This window comes from Lepidothrix coronata, unplaced genomic scaffold, assembly GCF_001604755.1.
Source record: "Lepidothrix coronata isolate B3197 unplaced genomic scaffold, Lepidothrix_coronata-1.0 Scaffold37, whole genome shotgun sequence".
In the NCBI taxonomy this organism is placed as follows: domain Eukaryota; kingdom Metazoa; phylum Chordata; class Aves; order Passeriformes; family Pipridae; genus Lepidothrix; species Lepidothrix coronata.
In genome coordinates this window covers 4706455-4723257 of record NW_016690217.1, presented here as the reverse complement: position 1 = coordinate 4723257, position 16803 = coordinate 4706455, and the positions used below count along the sequence as shown (strand labels likewise).

At 37.9% G+C, this 16803-nt stretch overlaps 1 long non-coding RNA gene across 6 annotated transcripts in view; it reads left to right on the top strand.

Annotated features, from left to right (window-relative positions):
• Positions 1-16803, top strand: part of LOC108496159 — a 33465-nt gene continuing 16662 nt past the window's right edge. For 4 of the 6 annotated variants that reach the window (XR_001874352.1, XR_001874353.1, XR_001874355.1 and 1 more), the window contains exons 1-3: positions 1-260; positions 8495-8649; positions 9350-9531. This is a non-coding gene — a long non-coding RNA (uncharacterized LOC108496159). Of the gene's footprint in view, positions 261-8494; positions 8650-9346; positions 9532-16803 lie in introns of all 6 variants that reach the window. The other 2 variants (XR_001874351.1, XR_001874354.1) reach the window with 2 other exon arrangements.

The window sequence follows — 16803 nt, the reverse complement described above, 5'->3', positions numbered from 1 at the left end:
GGCGCTGCGGGGGAAGCACCGCCCTGTACGAGGGCTGAGCCTGGGGCTGAGCCGGGCCTAACCTGGGACAGAGCCTGAGGCTGCAGCGCCCGGGTTTTGCGGCGGCCGCAGGGCTTGGCTGGCGCCGTGTTCCCGCGGGGGAATCGCCAGCCGCTCCATCGGGGTTAAAGGACAAACTGCCATTTTGTCTGCTGGACAGGGATGTGGTAGTGGAGCGGTCGGGCTGATTTTTTGGCATTGCTTCGTAGCAGAAGGAGAATGTAGGTGGCAGTAGGTTGCACAAGTCCTTGTGAGAGCAGTGGAGCGAATGAGATATGGCAGGGGAGAGGAGTTAGCAGGGAAATCGAAATGATGTAATGAGCCAGGAGGCAGTTTCATGATCAGTGTGTCCTGTCAGCCTTAGAAAAGCATGGCAAAACCAAGGCTATACCGGTCCTGTAAAAATGAACATGGGACTGTTGTTCCAATCGTTTGCGTCTGGAGAGTACTTAAAAAAAACAAAACCAACCAACCAAAGGATAGTTTTTGAAAAGTCAGACTGTCACACTGAACAGCAAAATCCTGCAAAACAACTTGAAGTTATTCCAGTCAGTTAAGGCTGGAATACAAAGGTTAAGGTAAATCCAGTTCTTCCATCAGTATTACATTCTCAGGTTTGCCACTTGAGTTTGTATTAGACATGAATAACTAACTCATAAAAATCGTTGTTTAATGTTTTATTTAAAAAATATTCACTATTGTTTTCAAATAATGACATGATTGCTCAATACCTTGTTTTTAAATGCAGCTCTCAAAAGGCTTGAATCCATCTAGTTTGGAGCTGTAGCTTGATATATATATATACACACACGTATTTAAAAAATATGTATCTGTATATAATACCTATATAACGTATTACCCAACGGCAGTGTCATTTTTGAATCATGAGGAGTATTGCAGAAGGCTAGTAATGCATAATCAGGAATATATAATAAAGCATTTCTTTTCTTGCTTATAGGAGGGTACATTCTCTGTGTCCTGACATCATGTTAGCTGTTCCCAACTTGCATGAATTTAAGTACCTTTGCTGGAATTTGCGCTATCTCCCAGTGCATCCTTGCAAAAACAACTTAGTACCCCTTGTTTTAAATATCAGCAACTATAATAAATTGAATGGGAATTTTAAATGATTGTAACATACCAACTAGTGAGTTTGAAAATGTTATTATTTTATTAGTTATTTTGCTGGATAAAATGTTAGAAATTCTTGTGAATATATGGAACTCTATTTAATCACTGAGCTGAATTTTCTAAGAACAATTTAATGTTTCTTTAGAATTAAAGTAGGCAATTGTAACTTGCTTTAAAAGGTGGTTTTTTCCTTTGGTGTATTCAAGATCTAAGTAAAGCTTACTCAGAAAGTCCGAGTGGTGCTGAACTTGGCTGTGCCATAGTTCTTGAATTTTGTAGTAAATAAAGCCTGTTAGTAGCCAGTATTTATTTGACTTGACTGCGTTAGCTCTTTAGTCGTGGGAAACATGGTTGAAAGTTGTATTTGTAAGGCTTCAGGAGTCTCAATGAGGTTGACAGTGTGAGAATGGAAATGGAAGATGCTCCACTAATTTACTCTGATCCTGAAAGAGGCTCTGGTGGCTCCATATTGATAGTGACTAATGACAGACTTTTCAAAATGCTTGCTGATTACTGCAGACAATAGTCAGGGAGTAATATCTGAATGCCCTGATGCCCTATTCATTTTGTGCTGGAGCCTTTAGAAAAAAATTGCATGTGCTGTAAAGAATGTACCTAAATGCCATTGGGAGCACTGCAGTGTGTGGACATAACAAGAGTTGGAGTGCCTGCAAAAAGTGATACAACAGTGCTCCTGTCTGATTCGAGATACCTTTTAAATCTTTTTATTTGAGTTAATAAACTGTGCTGAGGGAGCTATATGAAAAAGATCTCGATAACTCTTAGTTACTTAGGTTAACAGATTTATTAAAAATAATGTAAAATTAATTATTTTATGTTTAATTATATAGATTTGTTAGAAAATCTGGATTGATCCCATTTTAGTGTTGGATTTAGATTACACACAAAAATTATCTATTTTAATGCTTTTTAGATTCAGTAAACAGTAACGATATCATAGAAGGTTTGCTAGTTCTTCATTTGGGCTTGTACTTCATTCTTACCTCTTAATTTTACCAGGTTTTTGAAGGCTCTGTTTTTCAAAGTATTGACATGCTGGGTGAAGTTTAAAAGGCAGCTCTGATTTAAGTCACTCATGGGAAAGGAAATGAAGCAAGACACTGGATATGTGAAAGGAATGTGTTGTCAAATAGTTCATGTACGATGCATTATACTAGATTAGGCTTTTCACACATCTTAGCTTAAAAACAAAAAAAAGCATATATGGCTTGTCTTAGGTAGCCAAAGCTGTTAATAGGGCAAGCAGAAATCAATATTATCTAACAAGGTTTCTTGAATTGTCACTGCAGCATTCTATAATAATATCCTTTGGAGTTTTCAACCAGGACTTTGGGACAATCTAACTTGTATTTTTCCCAAGCATTTCCCTGTTTAATTTCCAAGCAGTCCCCCTGGAGAAATGACTGGGCAAATGCTAAAGGGCCTGATCTACGGTCCATTGGTATAAATATGAGTCTCTTGGTACTGAAGAAGTGGAACTATTTGGTGGGAGTTTTGACTTTCCTGTTCGAAAAGATCTGTAGTGAAGCTATATGATAGTAATTATTATGAAAAAAATAAATCCATTTGCAGGTATCAGTTAATTTCAGTTAAAACCTCCAAAATACTATTAAATGGTTTTAATAGTAATTCTGGACCTCAGCTGTCCATCTAGAAAAGAGGGAAAATAAGAGTTCTTTCAACTCAAAAGGCTGAACAGGAAATCTCTTTCAGCTGTGGATTGTACTGCAATATATGCTGTGCCTGATAAGAAAAAAGGAATGTAGCAACATCAGTCTGCTCAGAATGTGTTCCTGAAAAGTGGATGGTTTGTGATATGAAGGTTGGTTAGTGAAGTGTATTTTCTCCAAACAATTAATGTGAGGGTGGGAGGTGATGAGTGCAGAAACTTAATAAATGTGCATGAGTTAATTTTGCAGGGATAGTATGCACATTGTGGAGAAGTGGAAGGCAGAAGCAGGATCATCAGGACTCAGCTCAGGAGGTGTCAGCTTTTCAGCAAGTGGCTTATCAGAAGGGATCACTGCTCTGGAAGGTCCCAGGTGCTTCTTCTGTGAGATTGAATGCTTGACCAGTGCCCTATTTTCCTCTCCTTCACCTTGCTTAACTTGCTTAATCTTGATTCACTGGAGAAGGATGAAGGCAATAAAAATTTAACTGTTCAAGGATTTAGCCCAAAGCATAACCCAAAGAGCCAACATTTACAGTGTAGTAATCTGCTGGAGTCCTCCCAGCCTGATAGACTATATTAAGGCTACACAGATAAGAGGAGTGGGGATGAGTGGTTGGGTAGGGGTAATATTATGATATGTGCTTTGTGGCTGATGGAGATTTTTCTAGTTTTCTCCAAATTATTCTTGTGTTTTCAGTTTTCTCCATATTATAATTTGGTTCCGTTTTTTAAGCACTTGTATTTAACTGATTGCTTATGAATGTAACAGCATGGCTCCCTAAGTTCTAGACAGGTTAATGTAGTTTCTCAAGTTTCTCAGGTGAGGGCTGAATTGGTGTTTTAATTGTTTAATAAGGTTTGATTAATAAAAGTGGTTTTAATAATTTGTCAGTGTCTGGCCTACAAATATTTCCTCATGATCAATGAAATCATATTTGCAGCAAATTTCAGTTGAAATAGCTCTTACTCTCCCTATTCTGCAGACTGCTAGCTGAGGCCCAGAATTAATATTAAAAACATCTAATAATATATTTTTTTTTAAACAGAAATTAGCTGATACCTGCTAATGATTTTCTTTTAAAATTATAATTACCTTCATGCAGCTTGTTTTGAATTCAAAGGATGATTTCCCTTAAATTAAAGGAAAGTTTAAAACTAGGAAGCTGGTTTTACTGCTTTTGGAAAAAAAGAACTTTTTACGTATCCATGGGAAGTGGTAGATCCAATACAGGGATAAAAATTGAAATTTCCAAAGCAGGTTTCATAAGAGTGTTCCTTCTCTGAGTTAATTCTTTGCCTTGATAATATCCACTGTCTGCTTATGTAATACGTGAGGCAGGAAACATGCAAGTTTTTTTAACTTTAAAAAAAAGACCTCATTTTGTTTCCAGAACACAGAGGATCTACCTGGACTGTAACAAAAATACTGTTGTTAGAAAATAGTATGTGATGATGTCATGGGACACCTGCTATACTCTACATGGGTTAAAATGGCATTAATTATGACACGTTCTAATTTTAGTGTTTTACTTTGCAACATTCAAGATCTGTTTATGAGGTTTTGGTTTCTTTTCGTTTGGATTTTTGTGTCTATTTGTAAAACTTTTCAAGTTCAGCTTAATCTTTCTTTGGAGGAGTAGAAAAGAAGTTTGCATTTTCAGCGGTAGAAAGAGCCACCAGAAGGATTTTTTCTGACTCTGCTAGTGATGTAGGTGGAACTGATCCTTGAATGGAGTGATACCAGAAAGAAAAGAAACACGGTGTTGTCACTGAGTGCTCCCTGTAGACAGGGAAGTAGATTGGTTCATTTTTGGGAGAGCGGTCTGTAACAGCAGCTGGATTGGGGAATAAATCAAATTTATTTGACTGGAGGGGCCCCTTCTGCTCCAGTAGTTTATGCTGGGATCCCCCCAGTCACTCCAGTTCTCTGGCACCACAGCCCAGGAGCACCCACATCCTCGGTCTGACTCCCATGGCTGGCACTGCATTCCGTACACACACACACATGCAAGACCTCCTCAGTACCTGGCACTGAGTCCTTGCAGCACACACACGCACAAGACAGTAAGATTGTGCAGAGCAGAAGGTGAGAGAAGTTTTAATAAGAAGATGTAAGAAGGTAAGACAGACTGTGGCCATCAGGAGCAGAACTCAGCCAGATGAGTGTACTGACCTACTTGATTTTACAGGCAACTGGACCCCTTTTTACCCTTTCTATCTGCTTTGTTTCTGTTCCTTTCTGCTCTGCATTTCTGGCTTGTCCCTCCACAGCTTTTTAGATTCCCTCACTCCACACAATTCAGGGCCCCTGAGTTTGCAGACTGACCAGTTGCAAACTGGTGAGTTTTCCTCGGAGTGGTGGCTGTAGATGCTTGATAGCCCAGCCGCTGTTGTGACTGGGAGGATTTGTTTCTTGTCACTGTCTCCATGTTTGCTTTGTCAGGTGTGTGTCTTAGTATATTTTGCTTCCTAGCTTACCCCTGTTCCCTTGGTTTGCCAGTCAAGTTCCAAATCAAGATAGTCTTGCTGGAATAAACATTCCTGCACTTTCACATGCCTGCATAAATTAGTGTGGCTGATCAGGTTTGGTTCTCATCATCACCTCCCTTATCATTTGGTGGTCAGGTTTGTGGCCCTGTATGTTCCTGTGTATGGTTTACCTCACAGAAAATGGTCCTTTACCAAATACCCTTAAAAATACTGACATTCATTTCCACATACCTTTACTGTAGCTGTCATGGAACATTTTGTATCTGCCAGCTTAAACTCTTTGTCCATCTCTTGGAACTGCTTATGTCTGCAGTGTTGATTCCCACCACAAATTTCTTGCTCATTATACTGCTTTCCTCTTTCTCACTACTGTTCATCTTACCCAGCTTCTTCCATAATTTTGTCCCACCCAATCACTGTTAAGCCTTCAGTGTAGTTACTTAAATTGCTACATCCTGCCTGTTGACATCCAGTTATCATTTTCTGTTCTTTTGTTTTTCTCAGATAGTTTGGCTTGTTTTCAGGCTGGTACTTGCTCAGTTTGTTTAATCCAAGATGTTTATCACTTCTTTGGTAGTGATTAAAACATATCTCATGGTGTTAATGAATGCAAGAACTCTTCTTCAGACCTGCTTTCAATAATGTGCAGAATATGTCGGTGATGGCATTGGTAGTTATTAACAGTCAATGACTTTTTCTAACAGAGGCTTTAAGAAATAATACATTTTTTTCTTTCAACATTATTAATTTCTAGCATTTGCAGCATTCTCTAGCACGGACCTCCACAGCTTAACTTCAAATAGTTTGGAAAAAAGCGCTTTTTTTTTGTGGTGGTGTTTTTGCTTTGGACCTGCCACCTAGTATTCTATTCTGATTCTTATCATATTGGAAGGGCATGAACATTCATTTCTCATTTATCTGTTTCATGTCATTCATAGTACAACTCTGTCACATTCTCCTCTGTCTTTTCTCCAAAAGAAGCGGTTGAACCTAGGTGTTGCCATCATTGTATGACTGCTGATTCTACTCTTTTTTTAACAGACGTAATTTATATACCCATACTGTTTTAACATTGCCCATGTCCTTGTTCTGTCAGCCCAGTCCTAGAATAGTGGCTAGAAGAAAGAACTTCCCTAAAAAGTATGTGGTAGGTTGGCTTTGGCTGGACACCAGGTGCTCACCAAAGTCACTCTGTCCCTCCCCTCCTCAATTGGACAGGGGAGAGAAAATATAATGAAATGCTTGTGGGGTGAGATAAAGATAGGGACAGATCACTCTCCAGTTACTGTCATGGGTAAAACAGACTTGACTTGGGGAAATTGGTTTCATTCATTACCAATCAAACCAGAGTAGGATAATGAGGTAAAGCAAAATCTTAAAAGTAACTCCCCCACGTTCTTCCTGTGCTTAACTTTATTCCTGATTTTTTACCTCCTCTTCCTAGCAGTACAGTAGGACAGGAACGGGGGTTATGGTCTCTGCTGATGCATCTTCCTTAGGGGAGGGACTCTTTCCCGTGCTTTAGTTTGGGGTCTCTCCCATGGGAGACCTCCTCGTACTTCTCCAATATAGGTCTTTCCCACAGGCTGCAGTTCTTCATGAACTGCTCCAACATGGGTCCCTTCCATGGGCTGCAGTCCTTCAGGAATGTGCACTGCTTCTGCCTGGGTTCCCCAAGGGGTCAAAGTGCTGTTAACAAACCTGCTCCAGTGTGGGCTTCTGTCTTCATGGGGCCACAGGTCCTGACAGGAGCCTGCTCCAGCACAGGCTTCCCACAAGGTCACAGCTTCCTTCAGGCATTCACCTGCTTAGGTGTAGGATCCTCCATGGGCTGCAGGTGGATCTCTGCTCCACCATGGACCTCCATGGGCTGCAGGGGCACAGCTGCCTCACTAGGAGCTGCAGGGGAATCTCTGCTCCGGAACCTGGAGCACCTCCTCTCCCTCCTTCTTCACTGATCTTGATGTCTACAGAACTGCTTCTCTCACATACTCCTCTGTCCGGCTGCAATTGCTGTTGTGCAGTAACTTTTTTACCTTCCTGAATCTGTTGTCCCAGAGGCCCCACTATCATTGCTGATGGCCTTGGCCTTGGCTGGTGGTGGGTCTGTCCTGGAGCTGGCTGGCACTGCCTCTCTTGGATAGTTTCTGGCAGCTTCTCACAGAAGCTGCACCTGTAGCCCCTACCACTACTAGAACCTTGCCATGGAAATCAAATAGAGCAGAAACAAGTCCTCAATTTGATTCTTGAAATCTGCTGCAAAAGTTTATCAGTGCTTTTTATCCCACTGTCCTTTTTGTAACATCTTTTTTTGTTTCAAAAATTTTAGTGATGAACTTTTTTGTGGAATTCAGCTTTTAAGGCCAGGCACTGGAAAGGAAGATTTTCCTTCCGACTCAGTATTCTGAGGAGCAGTATAAGCCAACCATGGGGATGGCATGGCTTGCCTCCTACTCCTGAAATTTAGTAGTAGATTTAGGGCCATATTATATGTTTAAATATATAAGCATATAATTAAATAAATTAACCCCCCCAAACATATATATATAAACTTCCAAAACTAAAGTACATACATGTACCAAGTTTGAATTTCAGAAATAAAATTATTCTTCAATTTGTCTGCATTTTTGTCTATATAGAAGCCTAGGCTAGTACCAAACACAGTTGCAAAGGAAACATAATAATCTCTGTTTCATTGGATAATAGCCCTCTCAGATTAAATTCCTAGCATTCTGTTGCTACTGTAGAGCTGCAGACCTTACTTAAATAATAAAATCCCATGACATTTTACTAGATCCACTTTCTAAAGAGTAGTAGAACCTATTTCTTTAATATGTCATGAAGTTCCGTGCTAGTTGTGTTGGCTTAAAAAATAACCATTATTTTAATAAATTTGTGATTAGTTGATTTACTCTTTAATTTTTATTCTGTGAAAACCTCTTAAGAAACACATACAGGATCTTAAGCAAACACTTCCAAAACAGCAGACAGAAAATCTTGATTCTTTATTGTTGTTATTCTGTGTGTTTAGAAAAGCATGAGAATAAGACAATTATACATCTACTACCAGAAGAAACTGAAACAGCGAGTGTGTTTAAAATAGTTAAAAAAATCGATGTTGATTATATCTCTTTCTTATAGGCTAAGTGAAATTAGCTGTACAAAATTGGTGTTTTAAAGCTATTGAGCAAGAAACAAAATTAACATCAACAGCAGGTGGCAGTGCTAGCAAGAGCAGTGGTTCTGATGTGAGTTGTCGGCTGGTGGTTTGTGTAGTTTCAGCTCTTCCGCAAAAGGTGAGTTAAAATCAGCGATGGCTTGTGATTGTGGGGTGAATAATAATGAGATATTGGCCAAATTGAAAGAAACCTCTTGTTTCAAGAGGTTTCTCCTGCTAAAAATGTGAAGTAGAAGGTTTTGTGAAGTTATTTTCATAAGGAAGGTTGTATTTTGTTGTATAAGATAGCAAGCTTATTCTGTGCTTCATTTTAGGTGGAATTGTAAATGATTGTATAAAATTTGTATAAGAATAAATACAGAAAAAGAACAAAAGTAAAAACCGGTAAAGTAAGCATGATTATAAAATTTCAGACATCACAGTCCATGGTAGTTCTGGTACCATTATCACAGATTTGTTATATCTTTGCTAATGCTAAACTCTTTGTCAAAGATCATGAATCTGTTGATGTTTTAGAGAGCATTTAAAAAAGCATTACTGAAACAGTTTATGTTAAAGACCATGTTTTGGCATCTTCTCATATTGTTGTGCTAAATTACATTCATACATTTCATTACAGAACAAATTGCTAAGCATATTAATTTTTTTCTTAATTGACCTTAGTGCAATTTACTGCTATTTATGACAGCTTAAACTTCTGCCAAGGTTTTAGCATCTTGTAAGGAGATAATGTAGAGATGACATTGCTGAGGTTCAGTGTGCTTGTGTTTATTCTGTTGGTTAAGGAAAGGTTTTAAGCCTAAAAATCATTCCAGCAGTAGAGAGTGCCAGGATCCTGTGTGCAGAGAGGACAAGACCAGCTCCCACTGATGACTGACCCCTGGAACACCCCTCAAGCATTGTTGTGAGGTTCAAGTAGAAGCCTGCTGTATGTTGGTGAAGTTTACCCACTGTGCTTCTTAGAAGAAAAAATTAGTGAAATTGGTAAAAAAAATCAAAGGTAAGATGAAAGGAGCTTAAAATGTTATCTTCAGAAGTCACAGGACATTTTGTGGCACCGGTGGAGTCTGTGGATGTTAACAAGCCTTTTTGAGTGTAGTATTGTAAGGAGAATTATGCCATGTTGTTTCTGGTATGTCTAATCATGACTTCCCAACACTCTCAGCTCTGTGGGCCACTGTCTGCCTTAATTACACCTTATCTAGTAAGATGAAGAGGGTTGAAGAATTTCAGAAGAAAGATGTAATACAAGAGCATTGTGTCTAAAAGTGGTCTTCCAACGTTATCATAAGGTGTCAGCTGATCCTTAATATTCTGCTTTCAATTCATATTGTCAAACTTTTCAGTAGATGGCAGATTAATATGGTTAGCTAGAAGTTTAAGGGGCTATAATGGTTGCATAATTTAGAAAAGAATTAAAAGACGTTAATGAAGTGTCTTACAGATGGTCAGGTTTTCACTAAAACTTTACCCACAGAAATCTAGGACTTTATCAACTCTGGCCTTTAGTAATCTATGTATTAAAGCACAGTTCTTTTCAAATCAGTGTAATGAATTATTTGTGCTCATTTAAAGCAGGGCTGCTTTCTTTGGATTTTTTGTATTGAATTTGCATTGCATGTAGAGCATCTTTTGCATATAATTAAATCTATATTTGTTGGCTGCTTCACTGAGTTGAAACTGAGTTTAAAAGGCAGAAATACAAGTTAAAAGTATACAAATCTGTTACTTTTTTTTTTTAAGAGATAGAGATACTCTTTTCACACATAGCAAGTGAGAAAGCAGGGGATGCTGTGTTTTGATTCAGGCTATTTCAGTTGTTTTAACTAATTATCTGAAAAAAATTATTTTGGCTTTAAGGAATTTCAGAGTTTCCACAGAAATACTAAATTTGCTTTTACCCATTTCTTTAGTGATGGTTTTGACCAGGCAAATAGTGTGCCTGTATGGCCTGCTAGGTATCCTCGAGCTTTTAAAATAGCTGTCTCTTTAGTAAACTTCTAATTGCAGCATCAAAACCCACTTGAGAGCTAGATTAAACTACCTGGTTATAAGCATGGCTCCAGTTAGACTGCTGGTGCCTGAACTAGTTTATGTAGAACTGGCAGTGTAACTTACCAGTGAGATACCACTGTGCTATTCGTGTTGCACTGTGCATTTGAAGTGATGTTTGGGATCTATGAAAGATTTGAACGTTAGTACTTATTTATGTCAAAGGAATCCAAGCAACAAATAGTATGTATGAATCACTGATGAAAAAAAAAAAAGGTTAATAATGTGATTTTGTCTGAGTGCAGACAAATTAGGGGAGGTGTTACAAGCATGAATAAGACAAGTCAGGGGAGGTGTTACAAACGTGAGTAATTGTTCACCATTGCAAACCAGCAGCACGAACTGAGAGCTTCGGTCACTAGATGGTTCTCATGAGACACGAGAGAGTACAAGCCAGCAGATCACTCAGATTTCTGAAAAGCTTAAAGCAAACAAAAATACCATCTCCCAGAGAAAAGGATTTTGTGTTTAAACAAATAAACTTTTCACTGTATGTGCTAGTTCAGTTTTATGACACAACATGATTGTTTGCAATACAGAAGCTAGGAAGTGTGTATTTGTCTGGTTTTATTTATGTGTAAGGTAGTGACACCAAGAGCACTTGTGTATGCACAATACAGAAAATCTAGTGCTTTTCTCATGCTACAAAGCAAGCAAAATATGCTGAAAGAGAGCAAAGCAATTTGTTTGGTTTTTACCTCTCTACATACACATATGTATGATATGCATTTGCTCTGGGTACATGTATTAGTTCTAAATAGTTCTAAATTTGTCATCTGAATTTTAAAATCACTGTCTCAAACATGTACAGAATCTGTGCAGTACCTGATCTTGAGTGTGATCTTTCTTTGCAAATACAAAATTATGTTGTTTTTGAAATATTAGTTCAGATGATTTGTTTAATTGAAATTTGACACAAAACAGCACTTGCCAGGGACAGCTCTTCCTTTTCAATACTATGGAGAGCCAAAAGATGGAGAAGAAAATTGTCAGGATAAATCCAAGTTAAAGTACCCTGTGAATATTCACATAATCTCACGTTAGGCTTAAAAACCATGAAGATATTTAAGTTAGGTATTTGCATTGATTACATGAAAACTGGGAAAGAAGTTCCAAAGGAGGTGAGGTGTTTGGTAAAAAAAACCAAACCCAAACAACCCCCTAAACCCCACCATAAACATTAATTACTAAATGTTTACAAAACATGTTTATTTTACAGCAGAGAAGGCACTTTGATGGATAATAGTCATTGGAACTAGAAAGCTAGATATGAAAGGATAAAAATTTTGCTCATCAGCCTAAGAGCTTTTATACTAAATTTTTCTAAGTTTAGAAATGATATAGCACCCATAAGAGAGTTTATCTTTAGGACCATAATATGTACAATTGAAAATGATAATTTTCAGGAGTATAAAGTGATTATGCTGAAATATTGAAACAATAGCTGTAACAGTATTAGTACATGTGATGTTTGCTAAAACATTTTTTGAACCATATGTTATGAGGCCAGTTAATTCTGTCCTTGTTACCAAAATCTTGCTCATTTTTGTTTAACAGTCGTCCGTGTAGCATATCTGTTTAACAGTGACCTATCTGTAAATTAGCAAGGACCTGTAAGAAAAAATGTTACCTGTAGAAGCCCAGGATCAGGCCCCTTTCAGTAAACTCTATGCTGCTTGAGTCAGTATACATTAGTTTTACTAGTTATCAATTTGAACTATAAAGACAATGTTGCAATCAATTATTACGGGAAAACAGATTTATTAAAAACAAAGAATGGAGTTCATTCTATTTTTGGAAACAGTTCAAGTGCTGCATGCTGCCGAATGAAGTACATTCATAGAAACAACTGCATGCAATTCTGTCTGAAAAACTGGTAATAGCATAAAGAAGACATCTTGGTTTTGTCAAAGTCAGCAAAATCTTTTTTTACTGGAGAAGTGCCACATGTACATCTATCTGTCAACTGATTTTAAGTACACAGACCTCTAAAACGAGGCCTTTATATCCTGTTAATATAATTTATAAGCATAACATGGCCACTTACAGCTTTAGTAGGGGTTAGTTGGATGCTAACTTCTCTTTGGTTGGTGTGATGGTTTACAGAAATTACAAGAGCTCTACCATCTCAAAGAATATCAGTCTGACACAGGCACAGTGCAGAGCAGCTGCAAGCTTTTCTGTGTATATCCCGTGTAGGTATCCCTTAACCTTCTGTAGACATCTACCAGTCTCTGTGTCTTAGGGTAAGGATGTGTTTGCTCTGAATACTTTCATCTAATTAGGATCATTAATTTGAATTTTGTTTTCATTGCTTCTATCTCATCCAGAATCTTGAATTTGCTTACAAATCATTTTTAAGGTATACTCATGGTTTTCTTGGTTTTGGGGGTTTTTTGTTTGTTTTTGGTTTTGAATTTTTGTTTGGTTTTTATGTTGGTTTGTTTTGTTTGTTTTTCTCCTTCATATGGTTAAGAGTAGTCCTTGGCTGGTAAGTCTTGATCCTTTTTTGCTTCTCTTTTGTAATTTCCAGACTTCCTCATTGTCATTACTTTGTATTCTGGTTACATCAGGAAATCCAGAGAAAATCATGTTCAGTATTGTGCAAACTACGTTAAAATTGTGCTAGGCTAAGGGATATTGCAGTGTGACTGCAGAAGATGGATAGGGCTTCGAGATTCCAGGTGTCTAAGAGAGGTGTTTATTGATTATGGGTATCTTTTTAATTTAGAGATGGCACAAGTGACCTTGATTACAGCAGAATTCTCTTGAAACCACATACTACCTGCACAATAATAGCCTTGTGACAATCTATTTAAAATTCATATCAATATGTTGAGCTGCTGTGTGGCATGAAATAAAAGATAGATGAAATCCCTGAGAAAATAGGGTAGAATGCATTTAATAAAAGGTTTGTCTTCCATTGACAGTAAAGCCAAGAAAGGGTTTAAATAGTGAAAAATATGTGTTTGTTTGTTGGTTTGGTTTTTGTTTGTTTGTTTTTTTAGTTTGTTTGGGTTTTTTGTTTGTTTGTGGTTTTTTGTTTGGTTTTTTTTGTTTGTTTTGGTTTTTTTGCCACTAGAGGGTGCACAATGCACAGGAATAGGAAAAAGCTGAGCAAAATCCTTTGCTACTTGCGCCAGAGCCCAGAAAAACATGTCTGAGGAACCTTCTGTGTTTAGAATTTCAGGAAGCATTCAGAAGTTCCCAGACCATTTCTCTTGAGTGTCTGACTCTGCAGGTGTCTGTGCTCAGGACGGATTTAATGGTATCTTTCTTTACCCAACTCATCTAAAAAACAAATCATCACTGTCTATTTTTGTAAAACAGTGCTGAAGAGTTTTAAGATATGCTTAAAACTCTTCTTTAAGAACACTAGAAGAAAAGAAAAATTTAATTTACTATTATAGTTTTATCACCTTTTGTGCTCTGAACTCTACTTACATGAAATACAACTAATCCCTGAATGGAGTTTACCTGTAAAGCTTCTATAAGAATCTCACTTTTACCTACTTATTGGAGCTCAGGTGTTGCATATCTGTAGGGAGCATTGGTAGAATGAAAAATTTAAGTGCAATAGCAGCTGATACATTGGTTTATGGACCATAAAATGCTCTTTTCTTTTTTTTTTAATTACTGAGTAATTTGAATTATTGAATGTAGTTGTTTTGATCTCTTGGGTTTGATCCTGATTCCTGTATTGTGTCGAAGTACATGTCATGTGGTTTTGCTCTTTCAGTGGTGTTGCTTTTCTGAATTTAATTTGGGTTCCAGAAACACATTAAATAAGACATTAGGACCAAAGTCATCTAAAATATTAACAAATTTTTTTTTTGTCTTTACACTGGTTGATGTAAAGCAGTTCAGGCACCCTTTAATACTTGATTTTCCACTTTTCAACTAATTAAAGAGTCTCTGGTGTCAGCAAGAGATATGCCGAGAACCAGCTGGAAGATATGTGAAATGTATGGCTACATGGAGTGCTCATTTTCTTATGGTATTCTTCAGAGACCAATATCTTTGGTCTGGGGACGTCAGCTGTAGAGTATCTCCTACATCATAACAATAGTATCAGGGCTGGTAGCAATAACTAGCTGGGGACTGAGATAGTCTCTACGAAGAAGACAACACTCTTCTTCAGTGTTGTCAGGAAGGATAGTTGTGAGGGAACTGTGGTCAGATGGGTTGTGGACACACAAGTTATATTTGTATCTTCCGCTTTGCTGTCTCGGTCCAAGGGCAGGTCTACTTTCTCCCTGTGTCTTGGCACCTTTGTTTTCCTGGAGCCAGCTATCAGGACTACCTTATGGTCGTGCCTTTTATAAAAAGAAGGAAGCACAATTAAAACAAAAGTAAAAAAAAGAGTACTCTGACTAAACTGCATTATACAGTTTGATTATTTCAGTAAAGGTAAAGGTTATTCCTTTCCTTCCCACTCCATCTTCTATGTAGTCAAATTCCAGACCATCTGGTACTATGAATATCTCTACTTTTAAACTTCACAGAGATCCCTGAGCAGCAGAGAAGAGTTAAGTGGTCATGGAATTGGTCCACATCCTTACCACTTTGCTTAAAGGCTTACTGTACCTAACACATCTTTATGCAGTATGTAAATTCTGAGCTAAAGCACCTCTTCCAGGGTTAAAAGAGCAATTAATTTTCATAAAGCACTGGTTCTGCAACCATTCTTTGGAGACTGCCAGCTCCTGTTAACCAATGCCACATGTAGCGGGTTTCTTGATATGGAATAGATCTCTGAGCACACCACATTTGTTTCATATAAAACTTTAGGACATAATTGCATGTGGCTTTCATCACTATCATCTTATGATGCATTTTAATTTGTCTTATGAAGTTGAAAGGCTCTGTTTGCCATTACCAATAATCTTGAATCATTCAGGCCACTTGTTTTAGGTTGTTTGAAATACTTTATAAGCAGCTGCAGGTACCAACCACATTTCTGGAAGAAAAAAAATCAAAACAATATTAAGTCCATTAAAGACTGTTAATGATATGCACCATTTTATCATGAGAATAAAGCAAAGTGAAGGAATAGAGACAGGGAAGATGAAAGCAGGAGACACATTTTCAGCACGTTAGAAAAAAAACGATTGAAGAAGATTCAAGAAAATTCTTCACTGCTGTGGTTCCCATCCTGTTTGGAGGATGGAGGGAAAAAGTATTTTTTGTTCCCTTCTGAAAAGAGGCAGAGGTTGTCCTTTTGCAGATTTTCTGCCTTTTTTTTCTATTGTCAAGATTTGTATTAAAGTGTTTTAGGAGTCACAAAGTAGCAGGAAAATAGAGAAAAAGCTGCCAAAAATATCATTTAGGAGAAAGGAGAGGGGGAAGCAAATGCAGTAATACACTTTTCGCCTATATACATGTACGCTTATTTTGTCCCCATTCCATCTTTCTTCTGCGCACACCTGCTTCACACTGTTTGTCTTTTGCTTAGTTCTGCCATGATGATTCATGATCACCCTGCATGCTGTTTTTCAGCATCTTAGTACGTGGCTCACACACTGACAGCACTTTGGAAGACTGTTCCTGGAAATGAGTCAGACATCAGAATTAGAGAGGTCATTCTTCTGATCATAGTGTTGTGTGGCTGTTGGAGCTGAAAGGGTACAGGGGAGAGTCCTTTTTTCAGGGAATGAGCTGTGCTGTGATTATAGAACTGATTAAGCTTCAGTGACCTCTCGACTGTCTTTCTAGGGAGCCATGGTCTGGCATTCCTAAATAATGTGAGATCTAAATGGCATACAATTCTCAAAACCTGAAAGGCCACAGTAACTACAATATCTAAATTAAATGTGGTAAGCCATACAAATGTGTACCATCTATTCTATGCAGTTTCTCCATACACTTCCAAATCAGAGAGTTAAGAAAAGAAAGCATCTGCAGACAATGAAAGGAGGGGTTCATATGGCTTCATGTTGTCCATCAACACTGTTCTTTGTTAGAGTAGTTCAAAATGCAGCATGAGTAAAGGTGTCATACACTTTTTTCCCGTGTGCTTTGCGTCTCAGAAAGCATAGCACATAGTTTAGCCAAAGGGTTCAGTTTGTACCAAATGTATAACCTGTACTTTCCCCCCCACCACCCTTTGTAAGAAAAGATTAAATGTTTCAGGTTTGTGTCCAGTCTAGGCATGGAACAAAACTGAAAGTAGTTTTAAACTAGGCTTGAATCCTTCAGGATAGTCTGTAATTTAAAATGA